Source organism: Balaenoptera musculus, chromosome 9, assembly GCF_009873245.2.
Source record: "Balaenoptera musculus isolate JJ_BM4_2016_0621 chromosome 9, mBalMus1.pri.v3, whole genome shotgun sequence".
NCBI classification, from domain to species: Eukaryota; Metazoa; Chordata; class Mammalia; order Artiodactyla; family Balaenopteridae; genus Balaenoptera; species Balaenoptera musculus.
The window spans coordinates 72,585,992-72,600,381 of NC_045793.1; the positions used below are offsets into that span (position 1 = coordinate 72,585,992).

Here is a 14,390-nt window from a genome sequence, read left to right on the forward strand (position 1 = left end):
AAAATTTCACAATTATGTGCCTTAGTCTTACTTTATTCATTTTGCTGAGTAATTCTGTGGACCCTTTCAGTTTGGAGGCTCATTTTCTTCAGGGTTCTCTCTTTTTTTTTTTTTTTTGAGAATCATCCTTTTTCCAAGTGTCCTGATCTAATTTTAATGCACGAATTAACTTCCTTTATTAGATAGAAGATATTATAGTCAATCAAATGTTTATTTTTCTACTTGTACTTTGTGCTTCCCACCCCTGCCCCCGGCTCCCCCAGCGCCCAACTTCACATTTGTTTTGCTCTCTCCTGCACTTTGGGAACTATCATATTTATGAGTGAGCATTTGTATACTGCAGTCATTTGTAGACTAGAGGGCTTTCTGTACAGGAGGCCTGAGTGGTTAGCAGTCCTTTGCTTGGGTGTGCGTGTGTCTGTGTAGATGTAGTTAGGGGGAAATACTAGCATACAGGTATCTTTCGTTTTCTTCTCCTGAGTTGTTCAGTGTCCCCAGGAAAGAATCTTCCAGGCTTCTGTTTCAGGGGAATATGCCTGGCTACCAGAGCTCAGGGAGTAGATTGGCAAGTAGACTAGGCAGACTTGTGCTCAGTCTGCAGCTTTTCAGCTCTACCTGTGTCCCATGTTTTCTGTTAGGGCTGTGGGGCCCCAGCTCAGTTCAGTTCATCCGGAGAATACCTCTCTAGTCTTGTAGCGGTAATGGGCCTGGTGCATGTGGAGGGTGGAAAGGGGCATGGAGAGGAGGAGAAGTCTCTTGGCTGTGAGAGAGAGGACATGGTAGTTTAAGTGCTCTGTGATCAGACCTGAAACCAGTCCCTCTGCATTTGACCCTGCACGTGACCACTTAGCTTCCTTGCTGCCCGTGCCTGCAAGCTCTGAGCCTCCGGGAATTCTCTGGCCTGGGGCTGACGGCTGCTCCCTCCTGCGGTTCCTTCAGTGGTGCCGGCTCCATTCAGCTGAGCTCTTAATCAATCACCGTTCAATTCACTTTCCCCTTTCCACGTTTCGTTGAACTCTCCTGCTCATTTTTGTTATCTCTGCCATTTTCTTTTCCACTATAGGTTTAAAGAATTTTAATTCTTCCACTGCCATTTTATGACATTTCTGAAAGGAACAGAAATAAATGTATTTGGTCAATCTGTCATTTTTTATTCAGAAGTCACGCAGTTTTAAATCACCCAAAATTAACATTATTGATATTATAGTTGATGTTCTTCTTCTTATGATTATTTGAAGCACGAGGTATTTTAAGATAATAATACTGGAACGTTTCTAAGAAATCTTCTAAAATCGATTACTGAAGAAGGCTGTTACAGCCATGGACCTTATCAACATCTGTAATTTTAAGGAGGATGTCCTAAGATTAAAGTCTGTGGTGGACATCTGTGATCTCTATCAATGATGCATTCATATCTCCATACATTCATTTCTTTATAAAAGCTCATCCACCCAGAACTCAGCTCTCCAGCAATCTCATTTTATTGGTAACAAATGCCAGAACAAAGAAAGTATCAGAAGTGGCTTTGAAACAACACAAGTTTGTATTTGAGTCTGCAAATGTTCCTCTGGGGATAGCCTGTAAGGGCCTTAAGCAAAAAAGCATTTACTTCTATTTCATAACCCGTTATAATAGCTTTTGAAATGTACATTCCAAATACACAGAAGTTAGAAAACAAAATACAAGAAAATGAGAGGAAAGCATTCCAGAAGGCAGAAGGCAAGAAATGATCTATGAAATGCTCAACCACAAAGAGACAGGAGAAATAGAACTGATGAACAGAGGAACTCAGATTCCTATTAGGAGCTTGTAATTGAAGCTCTCGGTGCCCCGCCCAAATCTACCAGGGCTCTACCATTTTATGTTAGCTGGTGGGGCTCTTGCCAGCATAGATCTCTCTCTGCCTAAATTCTTTCTCTGGTAGCTTGAGCCTACATCACATGCCTGTTACAGGTGCATGACAGGTCAGAAGTGCCAGAGAATTAATGCCACCAGGAACTATCTCACAACCAGTGATTGACAGGAGTTGATGTGTAAATATCCTAGCTTCCTTGCCCCTTGGTTGAGTAAGTCTAAAGAATGTGTTGTGCACTGACAACCAGAGGCCCCCAGAGAGATGAAGCTCCAGTTGTCCACTGTGGTGATTTACTTATTTCTTTGCTGCCCACCTTTATTGTCTCATTTCCCTTCTCTCCTACTGGCGTTTTGTAGAATCATCTCCCAGATAAACTACTTGCACTACAATTTTTGACTTAGGTTAGGAGAACCCGAAATGAGTAAGGACATTTTAGAGTTGGGGAACAATGATATATTCTTCAGTAGGACAGTGTGATATGTACAAAAAGTAAAATATCTAATTTTCAGATGATGCACAGTCACTGAGGAAATAATCAGTTATATTCAATATGTTTTGTTTAAGAACGTGAGAATTATGTGTATATTTAAGAAAGATTTCCCATTTAAAATAGCTAATCTATTTCAGGTCCAGTGTTTGACTTTTATCTATACAGAAATTTAAATCATCCTGAATGATTCATTTGATTAGAATTCTAGATATCCAAGATGTTATTGTGCTAATTAAAACATGTGATGTTAAAGTATTTTAATAAATTGGGGATCGTTAACTTAATAGTGCTCAGTAAAAAGCCTACCTAAGCCTCCAAAAATTCATGGAAATATGCTAGTGAAGGTATTAATGAAGTTAATCATATAGTTGCTACTCGCTACAGAAGCTTCAAAAAAAAGTTTTTTTAAAGTCATACACCTATTATGAAATAAATGCTGACATGAAACACTGTGAGTATATCTGTGTGCACTCTTCCTCAGCTTCTCCTGGAAGTTAGTTTCCTAAAATATCATTATTGCCAACATGTTTCCACATTCTCCTAATCCTCCTGGGATTATCTGAAATATGGGACAAAACATACTTTTGCTCAACTACAGAAATTTAATTAACATGAATAATTGTAGGGCAGACATTTTAAGTGTAACCTGAATAAGTTATCCTCTGTGCTTCTTTTTCCTGATATCTCATCTTCTAACTGAAAAAGGGTGGAAGAGATTGAGGAATAGACTTTTGGGACAAGTAGAGGAGAGAGCCAGTTCTCTCTGCCAGGAGAATGGAGGATATTTATTTGTTGTTGTTATTTCTAGAGGAATGTAAATGAATGAAAAAGGAGAGAAAAAGGCAGAGAGAAGTAATGAGAGAGCGAAGCCAATGAACTAAAAATAGACTTGTTGCATATTCATATTTCACAGAGTTTTTCTTCACTCTTTATCCCCAACTCTACAAGAAAATCAGATGCCCACAAAAAGTCCACGAGTGAGTGGGTTTGTTTTTATAGGGATCAAAAGGATAAATGGTTTTTTAAAAATTTATGTTAACAACAGGATCAATGCCAGGGCATGGATGAAAGTGAAAAATGCAGCAGAAAACAATAATTTAGTGGCGACAGGAAGTTAAAGCCAGATGGCCCTGGGAATTCCCTTAAATAGGAGGGAACATCATTGGACTTTGCGTATAGAGGGAAATACAAGTCCAATCCAATCTGACCTAAAAGTTATAGGGGGGAAAAGTTAAGGGTTTGGGAGACGTGGCTAATATCTGAGTGTTTAACCATTCAGTGTCCACAGACTTTACAAGTCTTGAAAATGCTCAAATCCTGAAATTGAGCATTTCATTTTCAGCCACAGGTTGAAGAGGTGGACTGTCATCTTTCTTAAGGCCTCAGTTGATGGGCGGGCGACACCTCTAGTCCCTCTGTAACTCTAAGGCTGTGCTTTCAGTGCCTGGAATGATCTCTGCTCTATGCTGTGCTCTGCAAGCTATCAGGCCACTCATTCCCCTATAGCCTTGATTGTACGGAGAGAAAAGAGCTATAATATCTTTTCCCCTGACAGTTCTCTGCTATTATTTTCTGTACTTCTCTGGCATTCACCTTCTGAATTTCTCTTCTGGTCTTCCATTCACTTTCATTCTCCCATGGGATCTCTCTTTCCCCATAGTCCTCCTCTCCCAGGTTTGGTGATGTTTATCTTTGTTGTCTGGTATCCCCATGGATGACAGGTCCTGTCTATCAGTTTGCTGATCACCACATAGCTCAGCCACAGCCTTATGAAATAAAGACGCTAGTTCAAGTATGTTGGTATGTTGAGTTGGAAAGGTAAAATATAAGACTTGCATACTTAGTGAAAGGAATAAATTGCTTCACTTTTGTTGACACTTATTTTGGAGTAGATGAAAGGACAGTCTGGTAAGGTCAGAGCATGTGTTTCAGAATCAGATATTCATGGACTTGAATTTTACTTCTACCTCTTACTAATTAAGCACTATTTAATTCCAACAAGCCTCAATTCTCATATAAAATCAGGATGATAGTACTTGTCTGGTGTATGTGGTGAAATGGGAAGCACCTTTCACATGATAGGGTTGTGGATAAATTAGGCTTGCAATAGTTAGTCATAATAAGAATGTTAAATTAGTGACTCAGGGGCTGTCTCAGTGAATGGAGTACAGAAAGGGGAAAAGAGTAATGTTACAGTGGAGAAACCAGGCAGAAACCTCCTTAACCAAGTGATCAAGGTGAACCTCACCTTGATAAGTATGAGGGTCTCCTATACTTAGGTGGATGTGATGAAAAGGGTATTTCACCTCTTCAGTTTCTTCCCCAAAATTCGTATCCTCATTCTAATAATGAAAAAAAAAAAAATCAGACAAACTCAATTTGAGGAACAGTCTACAAAATACTTGAGCAGTAATCTTTAAAAAGCATGAAGATCATGAAAAACCAGGGAAGACTGGACAATGGCACACATCAGAGGAGATTAAGTAGACCCAGCCACTAAATGTAACTTGGGACCTGGACTGGATCTTGAACAGTTAAAAGGATGTTAAAGGGAAATTGATGAAATCAAGTAAAATCTGTAGTTTAGTTCATAGTATTGTAGCAATATTAATTTCTTAGTTTTGACAAACATCCTATGGTTATGTAAGATGTTAACATTAGGAGAAGCTGGGAGAAGCATATATGGGAACTCAGTGTATATTATCTTGACGACTTTTCTGCACATCTGAAATTATTCCAAAATAAAAAGTTTTTTAAAAATTTTTTAACATTAAAAAGTAAAACTTCAGTGACAGAGGACAGATCAGTGTTGCCAGTGGTTGGGGTAAGTGGAGCATAAGGGAGTTTTTTGGGGTAATGGACCTATTTTGTATCCTGATTGTGATTATAGTTTTTTTTTTTTCCATTTAGCAATATGCCCTTAAGATTTTTAAATTAATTTTTTATTGGAGTATAGTTGATTTACTATGTTGTGTTAGTTTCTGCTGTACAGCAAAGTGAATCAGTTATACATATATCCACTCGTTTTTAGATTCTTTTCCCGTATAGGCCATTACAGAGTATTGAGTATAGTTCCCTGTGCTATACAGTAGGTTCTTTTTTTTTTTAAACATTTATTAAAAGCTTCAATTTCATTTACTTATTTTTTATACAGCAGGTTCTTATTAGTTATCTGTCTTATACGTAGTAGTGTGTATATGTCAATCCCAATCTCCTATAGTTATATTAATCTATACATGTGCTAAAATTCGTAGACCTACATACCAAAGGAGTCAATTTTACCACATGTCAATTTAAAAAATAAAACAGAAGAAAGAAAGAAAATTGAATGGGAAGAATATACTATAGGGTACAAGAAAAAAATTATAGATTATAAAGTTAGAGCCTTGTTTCTTATTATGTAACACCAGCATCATCAAACTGACAAAACCTTATTAAATATTTTTGTTCTTTCATTTAACAAATATTCATTGAATCCCAGTGATGTGTTGGACACCGTGCTGAGGCTTGGAGGTACACAAGAATTAGACGTGTTCTAGATATTAAAACAGGTCCTTATTCCAAGATAGACCAATATATATTTTAAAAAACTCTTGTGAAGAATCAGGGCATATGCTCATGAGGAGTTAAATGGCATAAATATTTACAAAATATTTCAAGATAACGTACTATATTAAGCAAAGTGAATTATCATGACATAAGTTCAGAGGAGATGTCAACATCCTTAGATGAATAGGGAATTTTGACGAAGGAGGTACATAGAACTTTGAAAAGAGATTCCTTGTCTGTGGTTTCAGACTATTATATTTAGGAAAGGAACATTTAAACACCATAATATTTTTTTTGTTTCAAAAATTTATACTACGTATTTTTGTCTCCCTAAATTTATATGTTGAAGGCCTAAAAACCGGCAAGGTAATCTTATTAGAAGGTGAGGCCTTGTGAGGTAATTAAGTTTAGAAGAGGTCATGAGGGTAGGTCCTCATGAAAGGATTAGTGCCCTTGTAAAAGGAGAGCAGGGATTCTGCTCTCTTTCTCTCCACCATGTAAGGGTAAAACAAGAAAGCAGCTGTCTGCAAACCAGGGAGAGAGCTGTCACCAGACACTGGCACCTTGATCTTGGACTTCTCATCCTTCATAACTATAAGAAATAAATGTTTGTTGTTTAAGTCACCCAGTCTGTGGTATTTTGTTACAGCAGTCCAGGCAGACTAAGATAAAAATTATATTAAAATAACCAATATGAATGAGCATTTAGTATAGAAAACTCTTATAAAGACTTTACATGTATTAACAACATGATCCTTACAGGAACCCTAGGAGATAGGTACTATTATTTCCCTCAATTTAGAGAGAAAGAAACTGAGTTGTCAGACAGTGAAATAACATGCCTAAGATCATACAGCTGGTAAGTGGCAGAACCAGGATTTGAATCTAGGTGCCTCATGCCAGAGCATACACCCCACCCCCACTAAAATACATGGCGTTGATAGTCATGGTTTGTTTCTTTTTTTTTTTTTTTAAGCTGGAAATAAGCATGAAATGTTTCAGCTATCCAAGAAACCCTGATTTTCTGAAAAAAAAAAACTACTTTAAAATACAACTACTTAGAACACACTTCTTTTTTCTGGAAGCAAATAGCCTTTGCCATGCCCTCCGTTTGGCACCCTGCTCGTTGCTAACGTGCATGGATGAGGGCCTGTTACTTTGCTTCCTGCCAGCAGAACATGACCTTGGCAGCCTGGCGTGCCAGCCAAGATTCCAAATAGCAAAAGTAGCAGTTAAGTTCCTGAAGAAACTCTTTGAACCACTAAGTATGCCTTGCCTTGTCCATAGACACGTCCATAGATACGGCAATAGTCCTTTTACGAGGTGGCTCATTAGCTAACGGTTCTAAGTGTGGCTTAATTGTCTCTTAGTTTGCTCATGATGTGCTTGTAGTTCTAATACATTATTTCCTTAATTTTGTGTTTCTTATTGTTGGAATTGCCTAATTTGTCTAAAATAATTCCATTTTGTGTTACTCAGCAATGACCCATTTGCTTGCAAGCATTTTGGTGACAAACATAACAATTAATTATATGGGATTTTGTTTTGCATTATTTTTGTTGGAACAAAAACAGGAGTTCTAATTTCTCTGTACAATTACTGCAAAACAAGGGTGCTCTATAAATGAATTATATGTGGCTAAATGTTCAATTTTTATAGTCTATTTAATTCTGAAAGCTTAATAACAAATTTGATACAAGCTGCCAGTGAACAGAGATGTAGATAACAGCATACGTTCACAGTGATCCATGAAAATATAACCCTTTTATGGTGTGCCTCTATATTGTTTATGCCAAATCTTTTTCTCTGACCTAGACCACTTTTCTGAGTTCCAGACTCCATATTAAATATATCCATTTAGATGGAGGTTCCCAGCCTCAGTACTACTGACATTTTGGGTTGGCCAGTTTTTGCTGTGGGTGGGCTGTCCTCTACATTGCAGGATGTTTAACAGCATTCTGGGCCTCTGTCCATTAGATGCAAGTATCACCCCCGCCTCCTCAATTGTGATAATCAAGAATGTCTCCAGAAATGGCCAGATGTCTCCTAGGGAACAGTATCATCCCCAGTTGAGAACCACCAACTTAAATATTCTAGAGGCTTATGAAAGTAAACACGTACAAAATTCAACGCATTTTCTCCCTCAGATCTTCTCCTCCAGAGGAATTAATAGCACGTGTGAGGCAAATCTTAGCTCTCTCCTTTAATACAACTGTGTTAACTTGATCAAGGTACTAACTTCTCTACACCTTAGTTTCTTCATCTGTAAATATATTCATAAAACCCCCTTCATATGACTGTTGTGATGATTAAATGAATTAATATCAATACATGTAAAACATTTAGAACACTTCCTGACACATAGTATGCTTAAGTTAATAAGTGTTTGCAATAATAAATGAACACTGTTAAATGTTAGCAATATTTGTACCATACAGGAAACTCTTGATTCTTCTTTCCAAAGGACGTGGGCAGACAATTTAAAAAGGGAGATACTGAAGTGACAATAAATAGATGAAATAATGTTCAACATCATTAGTAATCCAGAAAATTTTTAAGAGGCATCCTGATGTACTATTTAAATCTATTAAAGTTGGAAAGCTTTAAAAAATACTCTGTATGGGTAATTGTATAGCAGAAAGACACCTATACACTGTTGGGAAAATGTGCGGCTATATTCTTTCTGGAGGATCACTTGGCAACACATATTAGAGCTTTAAACTATTTATAGCCTTTAACAGTAAATCTAGTTCTAGAAATTTACCCTGAGCGAGTAATGTGCTCAAAAATTAATAAAGAAGTATGTTGATTACTCTGTTATTTATGATGGCAAAAATTAGAAGCAACTTTAAAAACTCAATAATAGGGGAATGATGAAATAACTCATCGTGTATTTGTCATATATTAAGTAGGTATCATCACATTTTCAAATAATATTTGTAAAACTGGACAAATGCTGTAGGGCAATTCCTGGTTCAGAATGCCTCCCTCACTTTCAAGATGGACATTAAAAAATCTCTAGAAAAAAAAAAAAATCTTTAGGTGTGCAGTAGCATGCACACATTAAACACTCACCTTTTAAAGTTACTTTTTTGGCACCCCCTCTGCCTACCTATCTAGCTGTTTATTCTCCCTAGGTTTCCTTCCCAGTTTTCCAGCACCCACGCATCATGAAATCCTGATACACCATAAATTGAGGGGCATCACCTGTATTTGAGAACCACAGGGAAGATTCTCATGGACGTATGAACAGTGAATTTGCGTGAGTGGAGACACGAAAGGACTGAGGACTGCTGCCCAGTACCCCAGCTCTGCTGGCCTGCTTAGTTTCCCGAACAAACCTTGCTGCTTCATTCACCCTGCTGAGCTTTGACCCGCCAACCCATTTTCCTAACTTGGAGAGCTCTTCTTCCCTTTCTCCTTTTGTCTTCTCCTCAAGACCGACGTAAAGCATCAGCTGCTGTAGGAAGCTTTCCCTAAGCCACCACCCCATTCAGACTTATGTGTTTTTTTCCCTCTGTACTCGGGTGGCACAGTGTGCAGACTTGTTCATTCATTCATGCATTCCCCTATTCTGCTATTCAAAATTTGAAATCTACCATAACACCCTGTGGGTCCACACGGGAAACTGTAAGTTTGGGAACTGTAGGTTTAGTGCAGAGGTTCTCAACTTTGGCCCTGCAGACATTTGGAGCTGGAGATTTCTTGTTCCAGGGGTTGCTCTGTACATTGCAGAATGTTTAACAGCGATGCACCCAATAGAAGACAGTAGTTTACACCGCTCTCAGTTGTGACAATCAAAAATGTATCCAGACATTGCCAAATGTCCCTTGGAGTGCAAAATTGCCCCTGTTTGAAATTCACGGGTTTGATGGAAGGAATAAGTGAGTCAGTCAATCAACATTTCCAAATTTGAATGAACACACAAAGACACCTGCCAAACACCACGTGCACTACCAGCTGAAGGTAGGACAGAATCTAATCTGGTTCTAAGGTTTGAGAAGTTGCGCAGAGCCCAAAAGGAGTTAGGTTGTTAGGGCATAAATATTTATTAAGTTGTTTGGAGCTGGCAACTCAGTAAACTCAATCAATAGGTATTTCTTTTGGCTTAGGAGTATAGTTTAAAAAAAATTACTGAAGTGCTAAGAGCACCATGAAGGAGAAAGTTGGGAACTGCTGTGCTAGATTGAAAGTTCCTTGGGAATAGATACCTAAATTAGTACTTTATATCCCCCTCACGTAGCACAGTCATGGTTCAAGTGTGATGTGTGAGATGCCAAGTGGACATCCAGTGGAGGTTGTAGGAAATTTAATAAATATAGATTGGCGGGCATGGAATAAATGAATAAAGGGGGCACGTGTGCACTGTAATGTCAAGGTAAGGATATGGTAACTAGTGAAATTCTACCTACTGGTTCACTGTATGCTAAGATATAGATATACTAAATATCCCTGTATTTATATTTGGTCAAAAACATAGAGGGAAAAAACGCTTGGCTTACTTACTCTTTGGCCTGTGAATCTCTAGATTATAATTTCTTGATTTTAGTACTTGTAAGTTTACTTCCTCAGATTACATTGAATTTCTTTTTCTTACCACTACAGATTTCTATTCTCACTTTCATTATGCATATTGACACAACTGTGATCTTATTCTGTAGGAATATGTAAGAGGGAACAATTTGAATATCTCCTAAATTTTTGGCTGCTTTTCTTCCTGTCCCTTTTTGCCAAGCACTACATGCCCTTGCCTAGTGATTACATAGATGCTGGAAAGAGATGTTCTCCTTAGACTTAGTAATTTTACTTTTTTTCAAGTAAAAAAGAATCTTTTTAGTATAAGAAAAAGATTAAAGACTATAAAATTACAGAAATATCCTCGGTGTAGCAGAAAGAAGTTGACTTTTGGAAAGGAGTATCAACAGTCCTCTGCATCCCACACTCACTGAGGGACATCTTAAGATGCTCAGCCTCTTTGGTTCATAGTTTTCCCATCTGTAAACTTGGAACAAAAATTCTTACCTCTCAAAGTTGTTGTAAGGATTAAACAAGTCAGCCAATGGCAAGTACCCAGCCCCGAGCCTGACCCCAGAGGAGATACTGAATAGACTGTAGCTTCTCTCTGTGCTTCAACCTGACCCATCCTGGCACCTTCCTTCTCCTTTCTTTTGTTTGACTTAATCTACGATGAAGCCAATAGAACATGTTACCATTTTAGAATAGACAAGATTTTAATTTTCTTGATATTTGGTGGTGTTTGATGGTATGTTTCCCCTTAACGGAGTGAAACAGTAGTGCATTAGAAAATGTAGACACATCCACAGAAGGTCCTCCAGCAGGAGCAGAGCTGGAGAATGACTGTGTCACCAGGGACTCATTCCAGTTTTCCCCACCTGAGAGCGTTCACAGTGAAACTTCTGCCTATTTCTCTGTTCCTTGGTCTTGCTCAGTTGTTATAGCTAGTCTGGAAGAATCATAGACCCCCATGGATAGTAATATTCCAAAATCATCAGTAAAGCTAAATTTATATAGTAGGTCTAACTTCTACCAGATCTTTTTACAGAGTTGCTAAAATGCAGCCTGACTGAAATCTGGCTTACTTAACTTCCTCAGAAGAGTTTACCATGTACTAGCCCTGGTGACAATTCCACTGCCCTTCCCCTGCTCTGCTGTTTTGCTTTGGGCTGATGCTGGCAAACATCATTTCCCAGGCTCCTTTGCCACCTGTTTCCTTCTTAGGTTCAGCCAGTGGGAAGTACTGGGTGGAGATTGAAGGACAGATGGAAGAGCTCCCACCTTGACCCCTTCTCTCTCTCCAAGAAGCTCTTCCCTCCATGGCTGCATATCTGTCCAAATGGCTGCATTTTCTCCATGGTCCCAGATCTAATCTCACAGCTCTGGCCTTGTCCCCACTAAGGGTGGCACCTTGGTGGCCGCCTGGGTTTCTGGTTCCCTAATGCCAAACCCAGCTTCTGGGCTCTAGCGTAACATGTCTTCTCTTTGTCACTTTGATCCTTTGAGGCAGTAGCACTTGTTAAATCTCTGGGTTACCTCACCTTCCTCTGTTTTCTCTTTTGTCTCTTCCAACATTTTTCCAAGTAATTCTGCCATATTACTCTACTGAATTACCTCGCATGGGCTCTGTTTCCCTGAGTGGTCCCTAACTAATACAATGATGATGATAATCTTTCTGCAATTGCTGATAATGAGCAGTGTGATTGAAGGATCAGAAGACCTAACATTCAAAAGAAATTTAGGAAAAACACAGAGATTGGAACCTTACTCATAAACACAGGTTTAACTTGCTAAAATAGACGGGTTTTAATTTTGTGACAAAGGATTCATGTAAATAAAAAGCTTTTAAATTGTCAAAAAGAATGTGAGGTATTTGTCACAGTGAGAAAGTAACTTTGATTTTCAGTAAAATAGAAACTACTGTTGAACCTTATAAATATATTAACAGAGAATCCATTGGTCCATGTTCTACCGAGTGACAAAAGGAGACGATTTGCCCCTGCAGCTTTTTTGTTCCTTGGATCTAAAAGCCAGAATGGTGTGTGGGGGATGTGTGTGTGTGTTGGGGGTAGGTGGATATAATTTTATAATAATATGTACTACATGCATCTACAGAATAAATGTGCATGAATGAAAGTAGGATGTACATTTATGTATACTTTTTACTTAAAATTGTTTTTACTTAAATGTTTTTCTGATGAAGCAGAGAAAGGTTTAAGAGATAAAATAAGTGGATGACAGACTAAAGGCAAAAACAACAAAAAAGAGGGATTTTTTATTAGTCATTTCAGTATAGTTGTTATCTGTTGTGTAATGAGATCTTGCATTTATTTAAGTAATAAATGTGTATAATATGAGAATGTGTGCAAAACGCTGACTATATTAAAAAAACAACACTTTTGCAACTACATGTATGACAGAGGATTCTAGATAGCAAATAGGCACATGAAAAGATGCTAAACATCATTAACCATTAGCAAAATGAAATTAAAACCACAATGAAATACCATTATACACTTATTAAAACAGATAAAATTAAAAATAGTGACAATGCCAAATGCTGACAAGGATACAGGGAAATTGGATCACTCAGATATTGCTGATGGGAATGTAAATGATACTGCCACTCTGAAAACCAGTTTGACATTTTCCTAAAAATTATGAAAATATACTTACTGTATGATGCAGCAATTGCCCTTCTGGGAATTTATCCTAGAGAAATTAAAACTCATGTTTACACAATAAAAACTGTACACAGTTGATCATAACAGCTTTATTTGTAAATGCTCAAAAAAGTAAACATTCACAATGTCCCTTGACAGGTGAGTGATTAAATAAACTTGTGTGGTATGTCCATACCATGGAATACTACACTGCAATGAAAAAGAATGAACTAATGATACAGGCAACATCTTGGATTTATCTAAGGGCATTATGCTGAGTATAAAAAGCAATCCCAAAGATCAAAACAACACACTGTATGATTCCATTTATATAACATTATATCAGGGTTAACTTCCTGCTTTGAGGTACTATGTAAGATATAATCACTGGGGAAAACCAGGTGAAAGGTACACAGGAATCCTCTCTAGTATTTTTGCAATTCTCTTTGACTCTAAAATTATTCAAATAAAAGGTTTTTTTTTTAAAGCCATTCTTTGCACACACCACTATTGTTGTTGGAAAGGGTTACTTGAAGTAAATGGGGAGTATAGTTATTTCACTTATTCTGGCCAAAATTGTTTGTCTGTTTCTGTGTAGGACTTTGGGAGTTCTTCCTTTTCTCATTCAGGAATATGCCCTCACTGGTTCTGGCCTTCTGACTAGTGCCTTTGCTTTTAGAAAGGCAACATTTTTTACCATTAGTTAATTAATTTTATTGTGATTATAATTTGGATATATGGCTCCTTTGAAAACTCTAGACCATTTCAGAGGTATCTCATTGTTCTTTGGGTACTCAGCTGGAGTTTTTTTGTTGTTTCATCTGTTTTTTCACAGATTAGAAACAAAAGCAGAGTCAGTGATATTAACTGGAGTAGATAGCAAAACAGAATAGACAGTTGCCATACCACCCTATTCTGTCTGATCCATTCTATTCCATTCTATTCTCTGATTTCCCAGCCTATTCTGTTCCATTCATTCTATCCTATAAATGTTTATTAAGCATCTGGTATGTGCCAGGTATTATTCTAGGTGGCCTGGCATGTAGCCGTGAACAGAGCAAACAAAAAAATGCTCTCCTAAAGCTTATATCCCAAGAAGGGGAGTCAGAAATAAAATACACATAATACATAAATAAACTTTGTAATATGTTATAAGTTAGTAGGTGCTATGGAGAAAAAGAAAAAGCTAAGCAGATGGGAGGTAATAGGGTCGGGAGGGGAGGGAAGGTTATAATTTCCAAACAGGGTAAGTTGTGAGAAATTGTGTGAGAGGTAAAGGATTTAGCCGTAAATTGAACTGAGGGAAGAGTTTTCTGGG

At 37.7% G+C, this 14,390-nt stretch overlaps 1 protein-coding gene across 1 annotated transcript in view; it reads left to right on the forward strand.

Annotated features, from left to right (window-relative positions):
- HDAC9 (histone deacetylase 9) overlaps positions 1-14,390 on the forward strand; it is a 575,085-nt gene that overhangs the window by 46,727 nt on the left and 513,968 nt on the right. The window lies entirely within an intron of this gene.